The sequence below is a fragment of the Pinus tabuliformis genome, chromosome 4_2, assembly GCF_031772625.1.
Source record: "Pinus tabuliformis cultivar Carrire ecotype Pingquan chromosome 4_2, CPIR1, whole genome shotgun sequence".
In the NCBI taxonomy this organism is placed as follows: Eukaryota; Viridiplantae; Streptophyta; class Pinopsida; order Pinales; family Pinaceae; genus Pinus; species Pinus tabuliformis.
In genome coordinates, this window is record NC_142304.1 from 110231976 (window position 1) to 110251181 (window position 19206).

Genomic DNA, 19206 nt, shown 5'->3' on the forward strand with positions numbered 1-19206 from the left:
ATTCCAAGATGTTATCTGAGTCATCATTTTCCACATCTTTTGTGGATATGATTATGTAATTTTCAATATAAAATAATTGTAATGTAAGGTGGAAGTCTAAGTCTCATCTATAGAATGTGAAAAGTCTTGAAGGAGTCAAAAGTTCATAGGGAAGTCAAAGGGTCATGAGGGTAGTCCAAGAGACACAAGGGAGGTGAAGAGTCACCCCATTTGTTAAATATAAACCCTTGTATCTCATTCAAACGACATTTCACCTTGGCTCCTACTACTAGGCTTTAGAGAGGAATATATTTCTTTTGGAGGAGCAAGTGGTAGCTCTAACGTTCCACTATTGGAGCTAGTGGTGTTTATTTTATCGATGTATCTTGGAACTTTTGCTTAATACTTGAAGCTCGTTGAGCCAACACATTTTCATATGTATGTCATAAATGTTGTAAGGCTATTTTTTTAATATTTGCGATATATGTTTTTTTTTATTTGTACTAAATAAATTGAACAATTTCTTTGTCTTTTGTGCTTATCTTGTTGAAGGTGTGTTGTATTTGTTTTAACAATTGTTGCTTCTATGTTAACTATTTCATTAGTTGATCAATGATTCTTTCATAAATATATGCTCATGTGTATTTATTATATTAGTATTGTTACTCCTCTCTTAAAGGCTCACTTTTATATCCCCTTCAATATAAGAACCTTTGTACATTCTATAACTGAACATCCCACAAGGCATATTCACTTGTTTGTCCAAAAGTACATGTATATTACTCTCTTGTGCTGACCATTACTGCCAGGGAAAATATCTAAGAAAAATGGCAGCCGAGCCTTATTTTTGGAAGGGTTCATACACCAGATGGTGCGAAGTCTAATTGGGACTTTTCATCAAGGAGAACCCATTTCATGTTGGAAACATCCAACATCATCAACATTCTGACACTAAAACAAGGAAAAATACCTTTTTATGGCTGAAAAGTCACCACATTCTAACAAGCATACTTTCGCACAAGGCAGTAATGTTCCCATTTCCACTCCAACTCATACTCCTAAAAAATAAGAAACTACTCAGTCTAGTACGAGACAAGCATTTGAGGTTACTTATGATCAACTTTGGACTATTTGAACCATCGCTTTTCAATTTCTGAGAGCTTTTGGTTTACTCCTTTAATTGTTTTTCTACCTCATAATATTATAAAGAAAGAAACAACTCCTAGTGGCATATTAGTTTCTTTGGTGGAATATTTGGTTATCGTAACCCTTGAGGAGTTGGTTGAACGTACATAAAATCAAGGGGAACTTCCACCCATTGAGGAGAATCTATATATTGAAGGGGAATATTTTTAGTTTTATGATGAGGAACTACCTGATTAAAATGCATATTTTAACGTTGAATGAGAAGATTCTTCATATTCAAAATAAGAGGAGGAGGAAAGAGATGAAGAAATGGTTGATGTAGACTTGGATTGAATTTCCCAAGGACCACTCGATATTCTAAATAATCTTCACAAGATTCCAAAACATCCAAAAACGTTGTTTTCAAAGTTTGATCCCGATAAGAAGGCCAAAGTTAAATACCATTTGGATGACTTCTACATGCATTTACAGATGCTTGAGGTACGTTTCGACAATATTTCTTGCAGGCTCTTTCTGTACCCTTTAGAAGGTAGAGGATCTGTATGGTATCACAATCTTCTGACCAATTCAATCCATAATTGGAGGGAGTTTAAGAAGCTATTTTTGGAAAAAAAAACGTTGACAACAAAATTCACGTCGTATTATTAAAATAACTTAGGAACCTGAAAAATGGGGGGCAAAGAAAGAGTTAAATATTATAACCAGAGATTTACTCATTTGTTGAAAAAATTCCTTTTTGATGTACGACCGCATGATGATATCACTAAATATTATTATACATATTCCTTGCTAACTAACATTTTTGTGTTCGTCAAAAGAGCTCCAAAGAAAAGTTTGGCCTTAAACTTTGCAGTAGCTCTTGTTGTCAAAAAATATTTGTGTTCTATCTAAGTCATTGAAGACACCGATGATCCTAAAGACACCAAGGAAGTTGGTAAGAAAAACCAATAATCTTCCAGTAAAGCTAAAGACAAAGACTCTTTCGATATGTAAAGCTTGACCAAGTCTATGAAGCTTCTTACGAATGAAGTATCAGAGTTAGGTCAAGTGAGGAATCCACTACCTATAGCAAGTATTTTAGGCCACCTTTCTTTAAAAAGAACAATAAATATGAATTGGCCAAATCTACTCAATGTTATAACATGTTCTAACACAGTGTTCAATGTCAAAATTTTGGTCGTGAATAATTTCTACACTTTTCATCAAGAGAACCATTTAGAAAAGACGTGCCCAGAGTTGTATCACAATATGAACACGATGATGGCTAATTTTTTTGATACTTTGTTAGCAAAAGAATAACCTAAGCAAAGTGAAGAAAGAAATGGACATGTCGCGACCGAAGAAAGTTTGGATGTTGGACACACAGTGAACATATTTATTGTCATATGCAATGTTGATAAGCAGAGTGTTGATCAACTATCAACGAGTGAAGCTCCCCCCAAGCAGTCAACTGATCATTATAAAATGAGGATAAAGGTACATGTTTCTGAGAAGGAATTGGATAAGCAGTTGTTGCGTAGAATTCGACCACCTTCCAATCTAGCACATAATTCACATAAAAAGTTTGGAAGTGATCCTTCTTCCAAGAACACTTCCACCAACAACAAGAACAATTCCACCACTGCTGAAGTAGTGGATAAAGCTACAATGCCTGATCAGTCAGCATAGCCTATTATGATAAAAAGTATCGATTACAACGTTATTGCAGATATGAAAATATCTTGGGCCAACATTTCAATCTTTGAGCTCATAAAGATAATGGTTCAACAAGAACTAATTATGTAGGCACTCTCAATGCACTCTTCAACAAGTAAAGAGGTTTCTTCTTCTCAAGTAATGTTTGGTAACTCTTGCAATATCATCAAATCTATAGTTAATGTTGTAAATTTGAGTTCTAATTCTCTCTACCCTCCGTTCCTTTTAACTTTCAAAATTTTTAATTATAATGTCCATAACTTTTTGGTTGATTCTAGTGCATCCGCAAATGTTGTGCCATTGTCTGTCGCTCAGAAATAAATTCTAAATGGGATAAAATTGATTCATGGATCATATAGTCGGACTTATAATTTTTCCAGGACATTGGAGAACTCAGTAATGTTATCATTCCCTTTTCATATGACCATATAGTTCACTAATGCATAAATATTGTAATTGTGGACATTCTCAAAGCCTACAGTTTACTGTTGAGAAAATATTGGTCCAACAAATTACAAGGATATTTTTCAACTGACTAAACACATTTATGGGTTCCATACAAGGGAAAAAAAACAATTAGATTCGAGTTGAAAGTGAGCTTTACATGAAGCATCCCATGACATAAATTAAGGATAAAAATGAACCAATGGGCTTTGCAGATGTTATTTTCATAAATTATTTTTTGGAACTAGACCATGGATGTTATCTAGCACAGCCTTCACCCATCCCACCATATACATAGTTGGAACTCCTTCCTGGAAATCCAACTATTTCAAATGACTTATGTACAATAGATTTAAATAGTAGTAATATAGGACATAGCCCTAGTATTTCTAGTATTTGGATTTTGTACTTTGATGGTTCGAAAGCGTAGGAGGGATTTGGAGTCAATTGCATTTTAATAGACCCGCAACAGAGAAAACATTTCACCTCATGCTTCTTGGAGCAAAATTAATTTCCTTTGCAAATTCAACTCTGACTACACACACATAGTCAAACCACTACAAGAGATGATAAAGAAGGATACAACCTGCAAGTGGCATAAATGGGAAAATGATTCCTTCACTTGTATTAAGAAAATAATCATAGAAGGACCAGCATTATACAGTCCAAACTTTAGTAAATATTTCCTATTGTACGCCTTCACTTCTAATACTTCTCTTCATTGTCATTCTTATGAAAAAGGATGATCAAGATAATGAATGACCTATATCATTTACGAGTTACATCTTGCAAGGACCTACACTAAATTACCCTTCCATCGATAAACAAGCTTACATGGTCTGTGTTGTAACATTCTTGTTTTTGATAAGTTAGCTATTAGATGAAAAAAATCAAAATGCCATACAAAAAATTATAAGTTAGGATATGGACCAAAAAAACTTGGAAAATAAAAATGTTAGGAATTATTATTCCAAGTTTCAAATAAAATGATAGGGTATTTTCTCTTAAAAAGGAAGGAAAAATGAAAATTTTAGATAATAAATAAAATAAAAATGTTTTCTTTAGAAAATAAAATTAAGGTTTCTAGCTCAAAGTGCACCTTTGAAAATTTTCTTTTAATTAATCATACTTAAGTTCTTTAATTATGATTTAATTGTTGTAATAAAATCTTGATGACCTTGTAAAATAAGTCATATATATAATTTTTTCGTATTGGTGGAAGTGACAAAACGACAAATCGGGCACTGATAACCAACGAGCACTTTTCAATGAAGATCGCTTACTCCGCCCAGATCAATGGCAGAGGAAGACTTTCAGCTCCCCTTCGGCTGTTTCCCATTAACACGGTGGGCGGGGGTCCAAAAAGCAGTTTTCATGGCTGCCAATTTTTGTGACATGGCACCTCCACAATGTTTTGGACCCCTGAGGCTTGAAACCACAAACCATTATGTCCCCCCCCCCACCGAAATCTGCTGCTGGCCCATCTGATCGTTGACTTTTTCCCGTGCCATATGCATCCATTATCCTCTGTCCATTCACAAACCTCCAAGTCACCAATCCATTTTCACTCACCCATTCACCACCCACCACGTTACAATGGCATTTCCCATACGCTCCAAAGTCGTTGTTGTGCCTAATTAACCATTTAAACATCTGTTAAACATTAATTCACATCCTTCTACAAATTGATTGCCTACAGCTAAATTTAAACATTTAATTGAGCCCAATTGCACCTATAAATACTCCATGGCTCCAATATTTGCCACTTTTTGCTTCCATCCATAAACCAAAAGCACCATTTGTCACTCTGTGTGTATTTTCACCACTGTCATCCATTTTTTATTAAAACAGTTTCTAAATTTCCCCTATAGCATGATGGCTCCTAAAGCAAAAATACAGAAGACTGTTAAAGAAGGGAACCCCTCCATAATTTCACTTGATTTGGATCGTATGTCCCCGTGGATTCCCTTCTCAAGATCAATGACTATGAATGTGAAATCAATTTTTATGAATTACATTCATCGTTAAAACTGAAATATGCTGATAAAGAGGACCCCATTTGCTTCTAGGAGACACTTCTACCATTATAAGATTTTCCTAAAACCCATCACTTCCCTAATTTAATCTCTTGGTGTCATGCCAAGTATGATCCTGTGCAAAGAACAATGATGACTCAGGATGGAAAAATCCTAATCACCATTACTGCTTGGAGCATAAACCAAATGTTAATGATACCTCCATCTGATTCCCTAGCCATTTATCACCTTCAGCTCTCATGGATCTCTACAAAAAACTTACCTTCCCATAGAGAGCCCTTATCTTTGAACTTTTCCTACCAGAAGATGTTGAATTACCTAAGAGAAATCCATCATATTCATCTTCCATGTTCCCTGAAGCTACTAGACACATTATCTCTCTGTTATCATACCTCCTAGGTTATGAAAATGACCAATCTATTGATGAATCCAGCCTTGGAATATTTTCCTAGCTAAGAATATCAACCTACCTTCATGTATAATTATAGCCACTTTATGGCTGATAATATACATGAACAGTTTATGAATTTGACCACACAAGGAGTTTTCAGGTACAGTTCGGTCATAATCCATTTAATTTTGCTTCAATAGGGAGATCTATTGCCCATTGAGCTCAATAGACAAAATGAGCAGGGAATGAATCAATTAGTGATTCATTGGACAGAGTTAGAAAGAGCTGGATCATCTAAATTTACAATCTCTTAGTCCATTTATTATTTTATACATATAGTTCTTCAACTAATCAATGGCCAGGCAGAGCCCAAAATTGGAGAAGAAATTAAAAAGACGTTGCACCTATCAGAGCAAACCAAGACTAGTGACTGGTACCTATACTATAATTACACTGACATTAGGATATATGGCAGTGATTTGGCTCCATATAAACTGCCTAAGTATGTGCCAATGAGAATATTCTCACTGGAATACACTAGGCATATGATAAATATGGATGAAGTCCATTTTTTCTCAAGCAAGAAGAAATCATAGTTTAAACTCAAAGCCAAGGTAGGGAATTTCATTTGTAACACTAGGTCTATAGGTCTAGAGGCAGACAGATTGTTAAAGAATATGAACCTATAGCCAAGCTTTACTTGGTATTATGATCTTTTTGGGATCATTTCTGCTCTCAGAGTGCAGTTGAAGACAACACCTTACAACCATACTCCCAGGAAAAAATTGGAAAAATTTATGAACCGATAGTAATGGTCTGAAGGGACTCTCACAAAAGCTGATGAACAGGTTATATCAACTCCACAAACAAAGACTCTAGCTACTTAGAGTACTCAGCATAAAAGAGGCAGAGAGGAAACTTGGTCAGCTACAGAACCAGGTAAAGAGTACTATATCTTACAAATGAAGTTGAAAACTGAACTATCAATGTCATCAGGAAGCAAACCACCATAATAATTGATCTTGGAGAATTGGAGGATGTTTCATTAGCAGGGACCACTGATCCCAAGCCTCCCTCTACTTCTTCAACTCCTTCTTCAACCGAACCTATGGAGGTTATTTAGTCAACTAAGACCAGCTCAGTAGGAGATACTAATGTCTTCTCAACATTTTTTGAAATCAATCAAAAGAATGAAAGTCTTAAATCTCAAGTATATAGTCAGTTTTTGAAACAGACATCCACTTCTGAGCATAGACTTCTCTCTGCCTTTGACAATGAAAGAGGAAGGATGCAAATGTCATTTTGCAGGCTCAAATTCCATTTCCCAAATCCACAGCAAACTAAAAGAAGACCATATTCTCATTTTATGTGAACCAAATACATCCAATTGATCAAATGGATTATCATAGGCAATCAGGTGAGATGTAAAGAAAGAAGAAATACTGCAAAATAAGAATGTAGAGATTACAGCCTTGAAGAAATAGTTGAAGCTGCCTTCAACTGAGGATCCACAGACCAAATAAATGGCATAAAATGAACATCACAGGGAGGAGATGTTGAAGCTCATCATTGAGAAAAACATACAGATCAAGAAAATGGAGGAGAAAATAGAACAACTAGTTAGGGAAAAAGAGGCAGCATGGTTGGTTGTGACCTTAGTGACAACAATTCCAATGACAAGAGTAGATTTAAGCTCATCTCCAATTAAAATTGCTTCATCTTCAGCAACAGGTGAAACAACAAGGTTATCACAAGAGCTACAAGCACAGAAACAACAAAATGAGAAGTTACTCCAGAAGTTTCAAACCCTAGAGTCATAGAAGGTAAAAAATGATACCTTGTATGTAGAGGAAATGAAAAAGTCACACAGGTTAGAGCTAAAGGTTAAACAGTTAGAAAGCAAGACTCTAATGGCAGACACTCTGGCCCAAGCCAAAGAAAACATCTAGCTAGATATTAACCACTCTATAACAAAAGTATGGCCATCCATACTAATCATTTTTGAGCAGCAAGAATTGATTGCTAAATGCAGGACAAAGATAGAGACCCAAAAGGAAGCATTGGGCACAAAACCCAAAAAGTATCAGGCATGATCAGAGTATTAAACTCTATAACTAGGCAGCCGTTACAAGAGATGAACATTCCAAATAGGACATATACTATTTTGGAAATTAAGAAAGTCCTAGTGAAGAAGAATTTGTTAACACAACTGAAAAAAAAAAAAAAAAAAAAAAAAAAAAAAAAAAATCTGAAGTTTTGAACACTACAGTTAGAAGGTTTCATTATAAATTTAGTATGTTACATAACAAAGGGTTACCAGAGATAGTGTCATTAAATGATTAGCTAGTAAAATTGGAGGATTGCTGTGAAATATTATATACCGTTGCAGCGGACAGCAGTTAATTTGCAGGGATAAAAAGACAAACTACTGTAAAAGAGTTTTTGGAAGCCTTGAGCTCTGACCTCACAATCAAATATGAATTTGGACACCTTTTTCTCACTAAACCCAATTTTGAGAGATATATCGAAGTTGATGAGATATTTAGAAGGATGGTAAATCTCGAGATACCTAGTGAAAAAAGGTGGGATCAATTGTGTGAAACAATTGATTAACTTTTCATTCCAACAAGAAGACAACAATAGAAGATTTTGAAGGAAAAATCATCAACAACTTCCTATCTAATAGGGACACATCATGCAAAAAAAATTCTTTTCCTATCTTCTTTCAAGTTATTCTATAAGCAGTATAGGATATTTTTTCAAACTTGTATAAATAGCTCTCTTCTATGAGTTATTAAAGGTGGTACCTTTCCATAAGAAATTTTGTAAAAGCATTGACGTACAAGCTATTTCTAGATCACTGATAGTAAAGAAAAGGATTCTAATTTTGGTGACATACAGTCTCGTTTTCTTTTGTAAGTTTCATTGTGTTTCATTCATTATTTTTATTCTACATATGTTTAAGTTTTACATAGATATCAGGTAAGAATAAATGTTACAGTTATTCTTAAAATTTCTTCTGAGTTATTATCATAAAGAGATTGAGATATTGGACTATCTGTTTGAAATGCTCCCTCTAAATCATAATATTGTCAGCATCTTATGTAATTTTAAGCATATTTTGTTTAACTCTTGAACATTGGACAAATGTTTTCCAACTTATGACAATTTTTCATTCTGTCTAAAATCTAAATTAACCATATCTCCTTACTATTCTTTCTACACGCCTTATAAATTCAAATCACTGTGTGAAGTTAAATAGAAACCCTTTGATTATCTATTAGTAATATCTAAAAGGGTTAAGACATCATTCTTACAGCTTGTTCTATGTATTGGTCCTACATAAAAAACAAAACCAAAACCAAAACCCCCAAAACAAATATCTTAGATGCCCTGGCATGATCACTTGATCATTATCATCTCAGAGGAACAAAAACCTACACGGTGGTAAAACACTTCAGACCTTATCTTCTGAAAAATCATGTCATCTTCGTTGTGCCACTCCTAGCTGTTAGATTTTTGTTGGATGACCAAGTTACAATAATATGATCTTGATTTCAATCCATTTAACGTGATAAAGGACCATGGTCTATGCCAGCTAGCATAAGAAGCAGTAATTTCACTAGAATACGACTCTTCTAGGTGCGAGAAGGAAATGGAAATGTATAATATCAATAAAGTTACCCCCAATGGTGCATCTGCCTCTTGGTACGTAAATGTGCCACAATACCTTGAGAATGATACCCTGCCATCTCATTTATCAGTAAGATAAAATAGGGCTACTAGATTGAAATTTTTATCATATCAATTGGTACATGGAGTGATTTCCAAGAAGCAACATAACGAGGTTCTGCTCAGATGCTTGGAAGCCCCTGATTTTATAAGGTTATTGTGTGACCTCCATGATGGACCAGTCAGAGGAAATTTCTCTAGTGACACTACTGTGGACAAAATTATGCAGGCCAATTTCTGGTGCCCAAAACTTTTCAAGGATGATCATGCTTATGCCCACGAATGTCTAGATTATTATAAATGTGTTGGGTGAGATAATAAATCAGTTGCCCCATTGTAACCCATCACTATAGAATAAACTTTCCAACAATGGGGATTAGACATTATCGGTGAAATATTTCCACACTCATTGAAGCAACACCGCTACATCCTCACTACTACATATTACTTCATGTGGTGGATAGAAACAGTTCCTATCAAAAAAGTGAATGATAAAAAGGTCATAAATTTTCTCAAGAAAAACACTATCACCAGGTTCGACGTTTCAACATCACTTGTTTTTTATAAGGAAAATTATTTCTCATCACTTAAACTTTATGATTTTGCATTATAAATTGGCATCGTATTGAAACATTCAACTAACTATTATCCACAAGGTAACAGTCTTAGCGAGTCAACCAATAAAAATCTCTTACGCATTATCAAAAGATCTTGAACTCTAAACAAAGGAACTAGCACAATGCTTTGGTGAACACTCTATGGGGTGACTGTGTTACGCCTAAACCTTCTTTGAGAACCTCTTCTTACTTTCTAGTGTATCAAAAATAAGTTATCCTACCTCAAAAAATTTACCTGTCTACCCTTCAACTTTCATAAGAGTCTTAGAGTAAGCCTTGTCTTTTGGTTTAGAGTAGGATAAAAACTCTCATGAAGCTATAGGAAGAAAGGATGAAAGAAAAAAATAATTTTTTTCTTCATCAAAACCATATCAAGAGATGGATTTATAATAATTCTACGAGAAAGAAGGAATTTGATGAGGGATACCTGGTATTGAAGTGGGACAGAGCCCACGAAGAGAAGGGGAAACACACTAAGTTCCAATCCCTATGGATTGAACCGTTTTTGGTTCATTAGAAGCTTGGCCACCACACTTATCATCTCCATTCTTTGGATGGGAAGATGGACTCTATTCCTATCAATGCACAAGATTTGAAGCAATATTTTCAATGTCATTCTAGGGTTATGCCCTACCCTATGTATATAGTATGTCATCTTTATTTGTTTATTTTTCATTGTTTTGGGAAGTTTTAGTGTCTTTGGATAAACGCCTAATCCCCTAGACTAGTAGCTAAGTCTAGAACAATAGTGCAAAGCATTCTCTACTTGTTTCTATAACCAATAGATTAAATAAAATAGTAAAGAAGCCTACCTGAACCTTTCGCTTACTTCTTATCTCCCTTGACCAATTTTGTCACTCCTTTCTATACTTAATCTGCTTGAAAGGTACCTACACACCGATAGAAGACAAAAATTGATCAAAGCATATGATAATTATCTATTGATTAAACATTGCATGGAATCAAGTACATAGTACACATATGAAAGCATCAATGAATAACACAAGCATATGGAAAAAGCTTTGAACACTTTATTAGTAAAAGGAAGATTTACAACCCAATTTTCCTAATTCAACATCACTCCTCCAGTTCAATCCCATCCTCTCCTCATAACAAGCAAGACATTTTGACATCATTACAATACTTGAAATCAACTCGAGTCTCATAATAACAACATCTCCCTATAATTCAATGATTTCGAGTCAAGCCAGCCCCTAATCACTTAGATGAGTGGTCTTTTTATAGGAGAATGAAAAAAGTTATGCCATAAATGGTGATAATGAATTCCCTCCCAAAACTTAGAATTTAGTTACATGGAGGAAGGGATAAAGGGATTGATGTTCCTTAACTCCCTACCTCATCCAAATTCGAGCCCAAAGGAGTAGATAAACTCGGGAAACTTCTATATTCATCCAATGGATAAGAATATTCCCAAACCCCAATGCAATTTCACTCAAATTCGCCCATTGTAGGCCAAAGAGGGCTCAAGTGCGCTGCGTAGCACCCTAGCAATGTACTGGACTACACTGCAGTGCACCCTAATGAATGCCTACCTGCGCTAATCTTCTTAGAGGCAGTTTTTGGATGATTTCAGTCATGGAAATTCTTGGGAAGCTAGGCATTCTTATGGTTGACTTATTTAGGGCATGTAACAACTGAATTAGGGTTTGATGGGCCCTAATAGTATTGATCTGTAGGTTGGGCTTGATGTGCCCATATGGATCTATAACAGTTGCCCGCTAAAGCATGAAGTCGTAAATATTTATGTCAAGTGAAATGCTTTATCATGTGGAGAGGAGGTTTCAAGGCAGAAGGTGACATGCATCAATTAAAATACATATATCATGATAATTTGTTTTTTTCTCATGAACTTGCTGAGGGAAGGCATACCCATGCTCAACTTATAAACTTTCATTACATGTACCAATATATTCGTCTATAGATATAGACCCATGAATGGATGACCATGAAGTAAGGCCATTGTACATTTGATTTAGTACTCCTAAAAATATCACAACCTGGATGGATGAAACTAGATCCGGGGTCTTCAATCCCATTCAATATTTTCTCAAACACAAGTCTAACCATGTGAATAGATGATCTGAAGTCGAACATGGGAAGACATCATCTGATTACCAACCAATGATGTAAGTTGTTAACAAATGCGAGAGGAATCACTGATAATGATAATGACCCTCAAGGTACTACAGTACATTTCACATGGTGTGAATAAATGATTTGATATCGAACACCATACAAAGTCTTTCGGTCAAAGGCCAGTGATGTCAACCTATCGCCAGAAGCGAGAAACCTGCCATTGATGTATGCAAGCCTCAAGGTACTGAAGGGGTGTTTCTAAGTCAACTTCTTGGATGATGTGCTGATTTCGAAAAGAAGTGACTCGTCACAGGAGGGCCTTGATGTATCCCACATCAACGGCACAAAATGAGGTAAAGGATTTTGGAGATGAAAAATTGACTGATTTTAAAAGGTTCAGGAATGGCGGTCATGAAAATGAAGGTTTACAGTATTACAAAGGATGAAGTTTGAACTGAATGACTTCTATTGAACATGTCGGCGACACTAAGATGAATTGGTAGCATTGACCCAAAACAAAGTAATGGATGGTATTGGTGGGCCCCAATATTGTAGCAATAATGCTACAACTCCTGGAACTCCCTTCTTTAATTTTATCAACCCGGTAGTTCGTAACAAACTTGGAAGCGACGGTGTTGTATGCACAAGTACTAGCTCTTGCCGCAGCTGTCACTTGGTCAGCTGGCACAAGTCCGCTAGGAGCTTAAGCCAACTTCTATGAGCTCTTAGAAGAAGCTTTTTAATTCATGGATGAAAGATAACTCGAAGGAAGCTAATCTAATTGCGAAAAGAAAATGAAAGCCAAAAAGGAACGCAAACCCTAGCAAACCCTAATTCTACCAGCTAGTCCTACTGACACAAAGGAGAGCATGCAAACTACTGAAAGAGATGCCATTACTTCTAGGAAGGTAAAATGCATGTGTCTAAGTTATCACTATCTGAAGAAAACATCTTTTTGTATTTTTGATTAAGTTATTAGAATTATCATGCATGTGCTTTTAACTAGCCTTTCACTGTGCAGAGGTGGATCAAGGAGGAGAAGCGCTTGGGAAAGGTTGGGAAGGTTCAGAGAGGGTCTAAAGGGTCCCTAACACCCTTCCAGAGAGTCTCACAAAGTTTGGCTGCCAAGAAACCGTGTTTATGAGCTTCTACAGGAAGTCTGCAGGGGTTCTACAGGATGTTCAGGATTTCTACAGGATGTTCTGTAATTCTTCTACAGGATGTTTCGAAATGGGATTTTGGAGCATGGATGGAGGGAAAAAGATGGAGGAATGAGTATGGAGGTGAAATAGGGGTGTAGGGGAGTTCAAGACTTGGAGGATGGAGTTGAGGAGAAGGTGTAGATGGCTGGACTTGTTCCAAGAAGGCTGGAATAATGCTGCACAAAAGGCAGAGTTATGAGGGCAGTATGGCAACGTGAGGCAAGAAACCAAGTTAGGAGATGGAGAAGATGGGTTTGAGGGAGTTCGGGTAGACAAAGAAGTGGTACAGGTGCTCTGCAATTTGTGTTTCCAACTGAACCAACAAAGACATGCGAGAAAACAAAGATCTAGTTATGCGACCCTAATATGATCTAGCTAACAGTAACAAGAATGGACAACAACTTTATTTGCAAGGAAACCATGTATATTAACTATGAAATGAATCATTCAAAGATTTGAACACGTAACCAACTTCTGCAAATGAAAACCAAACACTAATGATTGCATGGCAAAGCAAAGTCAGTGCTTTTGTGGGCAGCAAAGTCATCCTAGTCACAGCTCCTGATCCCACTAAGGGAGAGGTGAAACCACAGATGTTTGTTGGTCCTTTTCTTGAAGCTTTTTCTATTAACAACCTATCAACTAAATCTGAGCATGAAAAGCTATTTTACACATAAAAACAAACTAAATAACAAAACAAGAGTTAGATCTAAATAGCAGATTTTATTCTAAGAATGTAGCAAAAACACATAAAGATAATCAAAGGAGGTATTGGGCGCTTGAGATGGGCCCAACCCAAGAACTACAGCCTCCTAAGAGAGATTTAGAGCTGGTGCAAAGCTGGATTCATCTTTATTGATCAAGAAATGAAGAGTTACATCAAAACTGTCCACAAGGAGAACTTGAAAATGAGCTGATAGCAAAACTAATCTATTGCCTAGAAATCGAACTACAAAATGACTACAACAAGACTATGAAATGACTAACTACCAGCTACAAATTGACTAACCACTAGCTAACCAGAATGAGGCCCTAAGCCTTCTTACTTATACAAATTGAGGACCCCAACAGTCCTCCTAAAATTTAGGGACTCGGCTGCCCAAAACTTGTAGTTAACAGCAGTCCTACTTGACTTGCTTGGCTGCCCTTGTGCTAATTGATTTGGTGGCCTTTGAACTTCGAGCTGATGGTGGAGAATTCGAGGTAAGGGCCCATAAATGAAGGGGACACCTTCCTACAAATCCTCTCCCTTGTTCTCCCACGAATTTGGCTGCCAAGTGCTCATTAAGACCTTCAATTTTGTCTCCAAATTGACCAAAAAGGCTACACAAAGCACCCATTAGACTTGTTGGCATAATGACTAACCAAATTCACTCTATTAGCATAAATATAATCAAAAACATGCAATAAAATAATGATAATGGTGGATTAAGTCAAATTATGAGGTTGAATGAGCCCAAATGATTATCCATTTTTGGGGCTCATCATCACCCCCCTACTGAAAGTGTTGCTCATCCTCTGAGCAACCAATCTATCTCCTCTTCTTTGATGGCCCTGGTGGCCTCCCTGTCATGCCAAGCTTCTGAAGTGATGTCCTCTTTTCTGTCATGAAACAATGCTTCTTTGCTTCTTCCCACTGCCTGTTCCTTTTCCTAGTGAATTCTCAGCTTTGGTATGATTATGCAAGTATATTCAATCTGATGGGTGGCAATGGTGGTGAAACGATATGAAACCAGTGGAGGATGGAAGAAAAGAGTGGTTGCATGCCTCCTCAACAGACTTCAAGCTTCCAATCCCTCTCCATAATTGATTCTGGCCTGCCCAAAGGCTTCTACAGGATGTTTCTGTTAAAAATACAGAACTTCCTGTAGAAAGTCCTGTAGCTTCCTGTAGAACTGTCTCAGCTTCCTGTAGAACTATCTTTGAGTCCATCATCTTGATTTGCTCTCTCTAGGTGAAGGTTTTTAGCTTCCTCATTCATAGATGATGGATCTGTTTGAAGGAGACTCTTCCTTTTGTTTAGCTGTGGTGTCCTCAATTGTAATTGGCTCCTTTGACTGTGGCTAGGGTCTGCCAGCTTTTATCCACATGCTCCTTCTTGCCTTTAAGTACATGGAAGGCTCCCTTTTTTGCTTCCCTTTTTGCTTTGGAGATGTGCTTAGGGCATCTAGCACTGCTACCGCCTCCCTGGCCAAAATCTCAGGCGATTTCTCCCTTTTCTGCTCCGTTTCCAGACTTCCTGTAGAAAGTCCTGTGTCAACTGTTTTCTGGCTTCCTGTAGAAAGTGTCTTCATTGTTTTGGTCTGCGTGGCTGGGGGTGTCTTCCCTTTTAATTTTGGTGTGGTTGCCTTGGTTTTGTATTCACTTGTTTGGACTTTTTCAGTCCTCTCTGCCCTGCTTTGCAATTGTTTCTTCCGGGGTGTTTGTGTCTTTATCTCACCTGCAGCTTTGGCCTCAACAACTTGTCCTGTTTCTTGCTTTTCTTGTGGCTTCTCCTATGATTTTTCCTATGATGGTCTTCCCTGGGTTTTCTTACCCTTAGCTTTCTTCCCCTCTATTTTCCTCTCTGCCTCAATGTGCTCCGAGTCCTTGCTGCTGGATGAGGTGAACTTTTCGGCCAGAGTCTGGATGTCATCACCCTTGGACATATTGTGGAAAACCTCCCAAGAAATAGGGACAGTATAAGTATGGAGAGCATCTTCTACAAGGAGCTTGATAATCCCATGATGGGCCAGCTGGTCTGGTGTTTCCTCCTTCAGTTTCGTGCTACACTTAACCAATGACTATATGAGGAAGTATGTAATGCTCAATTTTTGTTTTGAGGGCAAATCCATCGTGTGCCTGAGCTCTGTTAACAAGCGGAAGTGATAACCATACATAATGCCTAATCGCCCTTCACAGGTAATATATTTCACAATTTGAAGGCCGAATTCACCCCAAAATGGTTGTAGGCTAGCTCTCTGGACCCCATTTTTATCCTCTGAATACTGCTCTTCTGGTAGGAAGAATTCCTTTTTGGCTTTTTTTTTGGCCCAAATTCCTTTCCTCCTTATCCTAGGGCATCTCCAATGGCAATCCAGTGATCCGGCTAATGAGTTCACAGGTAAATAGTCCTACCACCTCAGGAGTTTCTCTCAACTTCCTGGAGTCTGAGGGTTCCTTTCTGATAAACCCTCCAGGCATGGTGAAAACACCCTATTTTTGGCTTGATCTCTGGTTAAGGTGGAAATTCGGATGTGATTTTTCTTCTTGGTTCTTATGACAGAGTTTCATCACTGTGTATATCTCTCCTCTCACCACTTCTCAGGTTATAATACTGTTGTTGCCCCAAAACTCGACTGATCAACAAGAATTAAGCTGTCACAGACATAGTGCAGAGCTAATTTTTACACCAACCATGTAACAGTTGCAAAACAGAGATTGGATATGTGCACAGGTGAGTGTTACAATGGTTTATCGCTTCCAACAGAGGAATTTCTTAATAGGAACCGTGGAAGAGAATTTGACGCAGAACCAATTGAAACATTCCGTGTAACACACAGGAAAACTGCTATTCTGGATTCACAGGAAGACTTGTTCCATATTTTCTTATTCAAAAACAGCTTTAATTCGCCACCTTTCAAATGTATCATGCATGGAAGAGTGTTTTTTCCAATCCTACCTCTCTCAGAATTCCAAATTCGATGAAGAAAAGTCCGGGCTTCTCTAGTCCAGAATGTTGTGCCATACTTCCTGTAGAAGACCCCACCCGTTTCCTGTAGAATGTTATTTTGCCTTTGAGTGAGCCCGATACACTAGAGAAATTCGAACCAGGCTGCAAAGCTCAGTGGAGGGCGATAGGTTAACTGATTGTGGGAGCAGAGGACACATACTTCGGCTAAGAATGTTGCAAGTGCAAATTAATCAGCGGATGGTGAGAGCCCGCCGAGCCTATTTTTCAATTACAGCGTGATTCGTGGTGAGGAAGTGAAGTGGCCAGGCATACGTGGCCACATGCAGACTACAGTGCTATCATGAACTGCATGTTCTTTTCTGGATCAGTTGCACTAGAGTTCAAACGGCCAACACTTCCTGTTTTTTTTAATTTTCACGTGAGTCACCTGTCCACATGTACTGCGTGACTGCCGTCTGAGTGCTAGAGAAGACAATCAGCTTAACCTTGCTAATTCATGGCTTAATCCCGCCATTACATTAATTCATTCTGTTTTTAAATTAAATTTGTGCAATAGAAGAATGAGTTCCAGTCACATACCTCGAAGTCGAATGGCTGCTGTGAGCTGTTGTGGGCTGTCATTACTGCATGCATTTGATTTTATGGTTGCATGATGGCTTGGTTGCTGATTCATGGTTGGTTTCCTTGTGCATGTGTCCTCTGGCCAGATGCATGCAACAAGAGTTCATTTCCACGTTCAGATCTGCACCCTCAAGCTGCTGCCATTGAATTTTCACAGGACCAAAACTTGTTTTCACCATTTCTCCCAAACGGTGAACCGGATTGATCTGAAAATTTTTGAGCATGTTCTTATCATCATGATGCACCTCCCATAGCAAAATCGTGATCAATGGATGCACATATTTCGAGAAAATTAGAAAATTACTGAAGATTTCATAGATCAATTTCTCGTAAACCGTGCATCAGAATTGGCTGAAACTGCTTGGGTGGGTTACCATCACTCATATGCATATCCCCGTGAAACAAGTTTTGAAACGGATGCACGGATATGGAGAAAATGAAAAAATGGTTGTTGGTGATGGAGGCTGATTTCTTGGAAACCGTGCACCGGAATTGACTGAAACTGCTCAGGCGTGTTGCCATCTCCCTTGTGCAATTCCCCATAAAATGGTTTTTCAAATGGATGCATGGTTTTCAAGTTAGGGCAAAAACAAATTTTGTTCTAGGTATTTTTGCTTCAAGGCATTTTGCAAATTTTTGCATGGAAAGAAAAACTGAGCTTGGGCTGTGATGTAGGTATGGAGATGATGGAGGAGGAGTTTGAAGATTGCAGGAGGACTTCTGAACCCTTGAGGAAGCTACCAAGTTCGCCAAACCACCTTTTTGAAATCCATTTCTAGCTTCCTGTAGAAATACAGAACTTCCTGTAGAAGGCACAAAGACTCCTTTGTCTTTGTTTTGAGTGATCCTCCTGACCTGCAATGTCATTGCTGCAACCTGAAATTATTCAATGGAAATTAGATTTATTTTTCTTTTTCTTTTTCTCTTTTTTTTTTTTGAAAAACAACTAGGGTGCCTCATGGAGGTTTTCACCCTAATTTCCTGCCCTGGGCACCTCCAAGGGAGGTTTTCACCCAGAGATCTTATTCTCTTTTCTCTTTCTTCCCAACCCATTGACCGCCTCATGGAGGTTTTCAATCAATGAGCCAATCTAAGGCGCCTCCGAGGAGGTTTTCACCTTATATTTTTATTTTTTCTTCTTATTTTCATTTTCTCTCTCTTTTTTTTTTTTCTACCCTACCCTACTTGAAAAACAAAATCATTTTCAAGTATAATAATACTTCCAATGGAGCCATGTGCACATCGAGATTAGAGAAAAAATGATGTGAAGGCTCGAAATGCATGCTTTGATAGGTATCCAGATCTCAGAGAACAAATGATTTGACTTTGAAGGGATCAAACATAGCTGAAGAAGAGAGTACTGTTGCAACTTAGTGACCTTCTGAAACCATATCTCAATATAGCTTTGATATCCTTGGTCCTTTTGCTGATTTGGGTCATGTTTCATGTCACCTTCTAACATGACTTCCTCATCTTCTTCTTTTTGCTGATCTTTCTCTTGAATACATGGAAGATTTGATGGTAACCATGAGGGAGCTCTCTCGATCTCTGATTTTGATCTCTTCTCTTCATC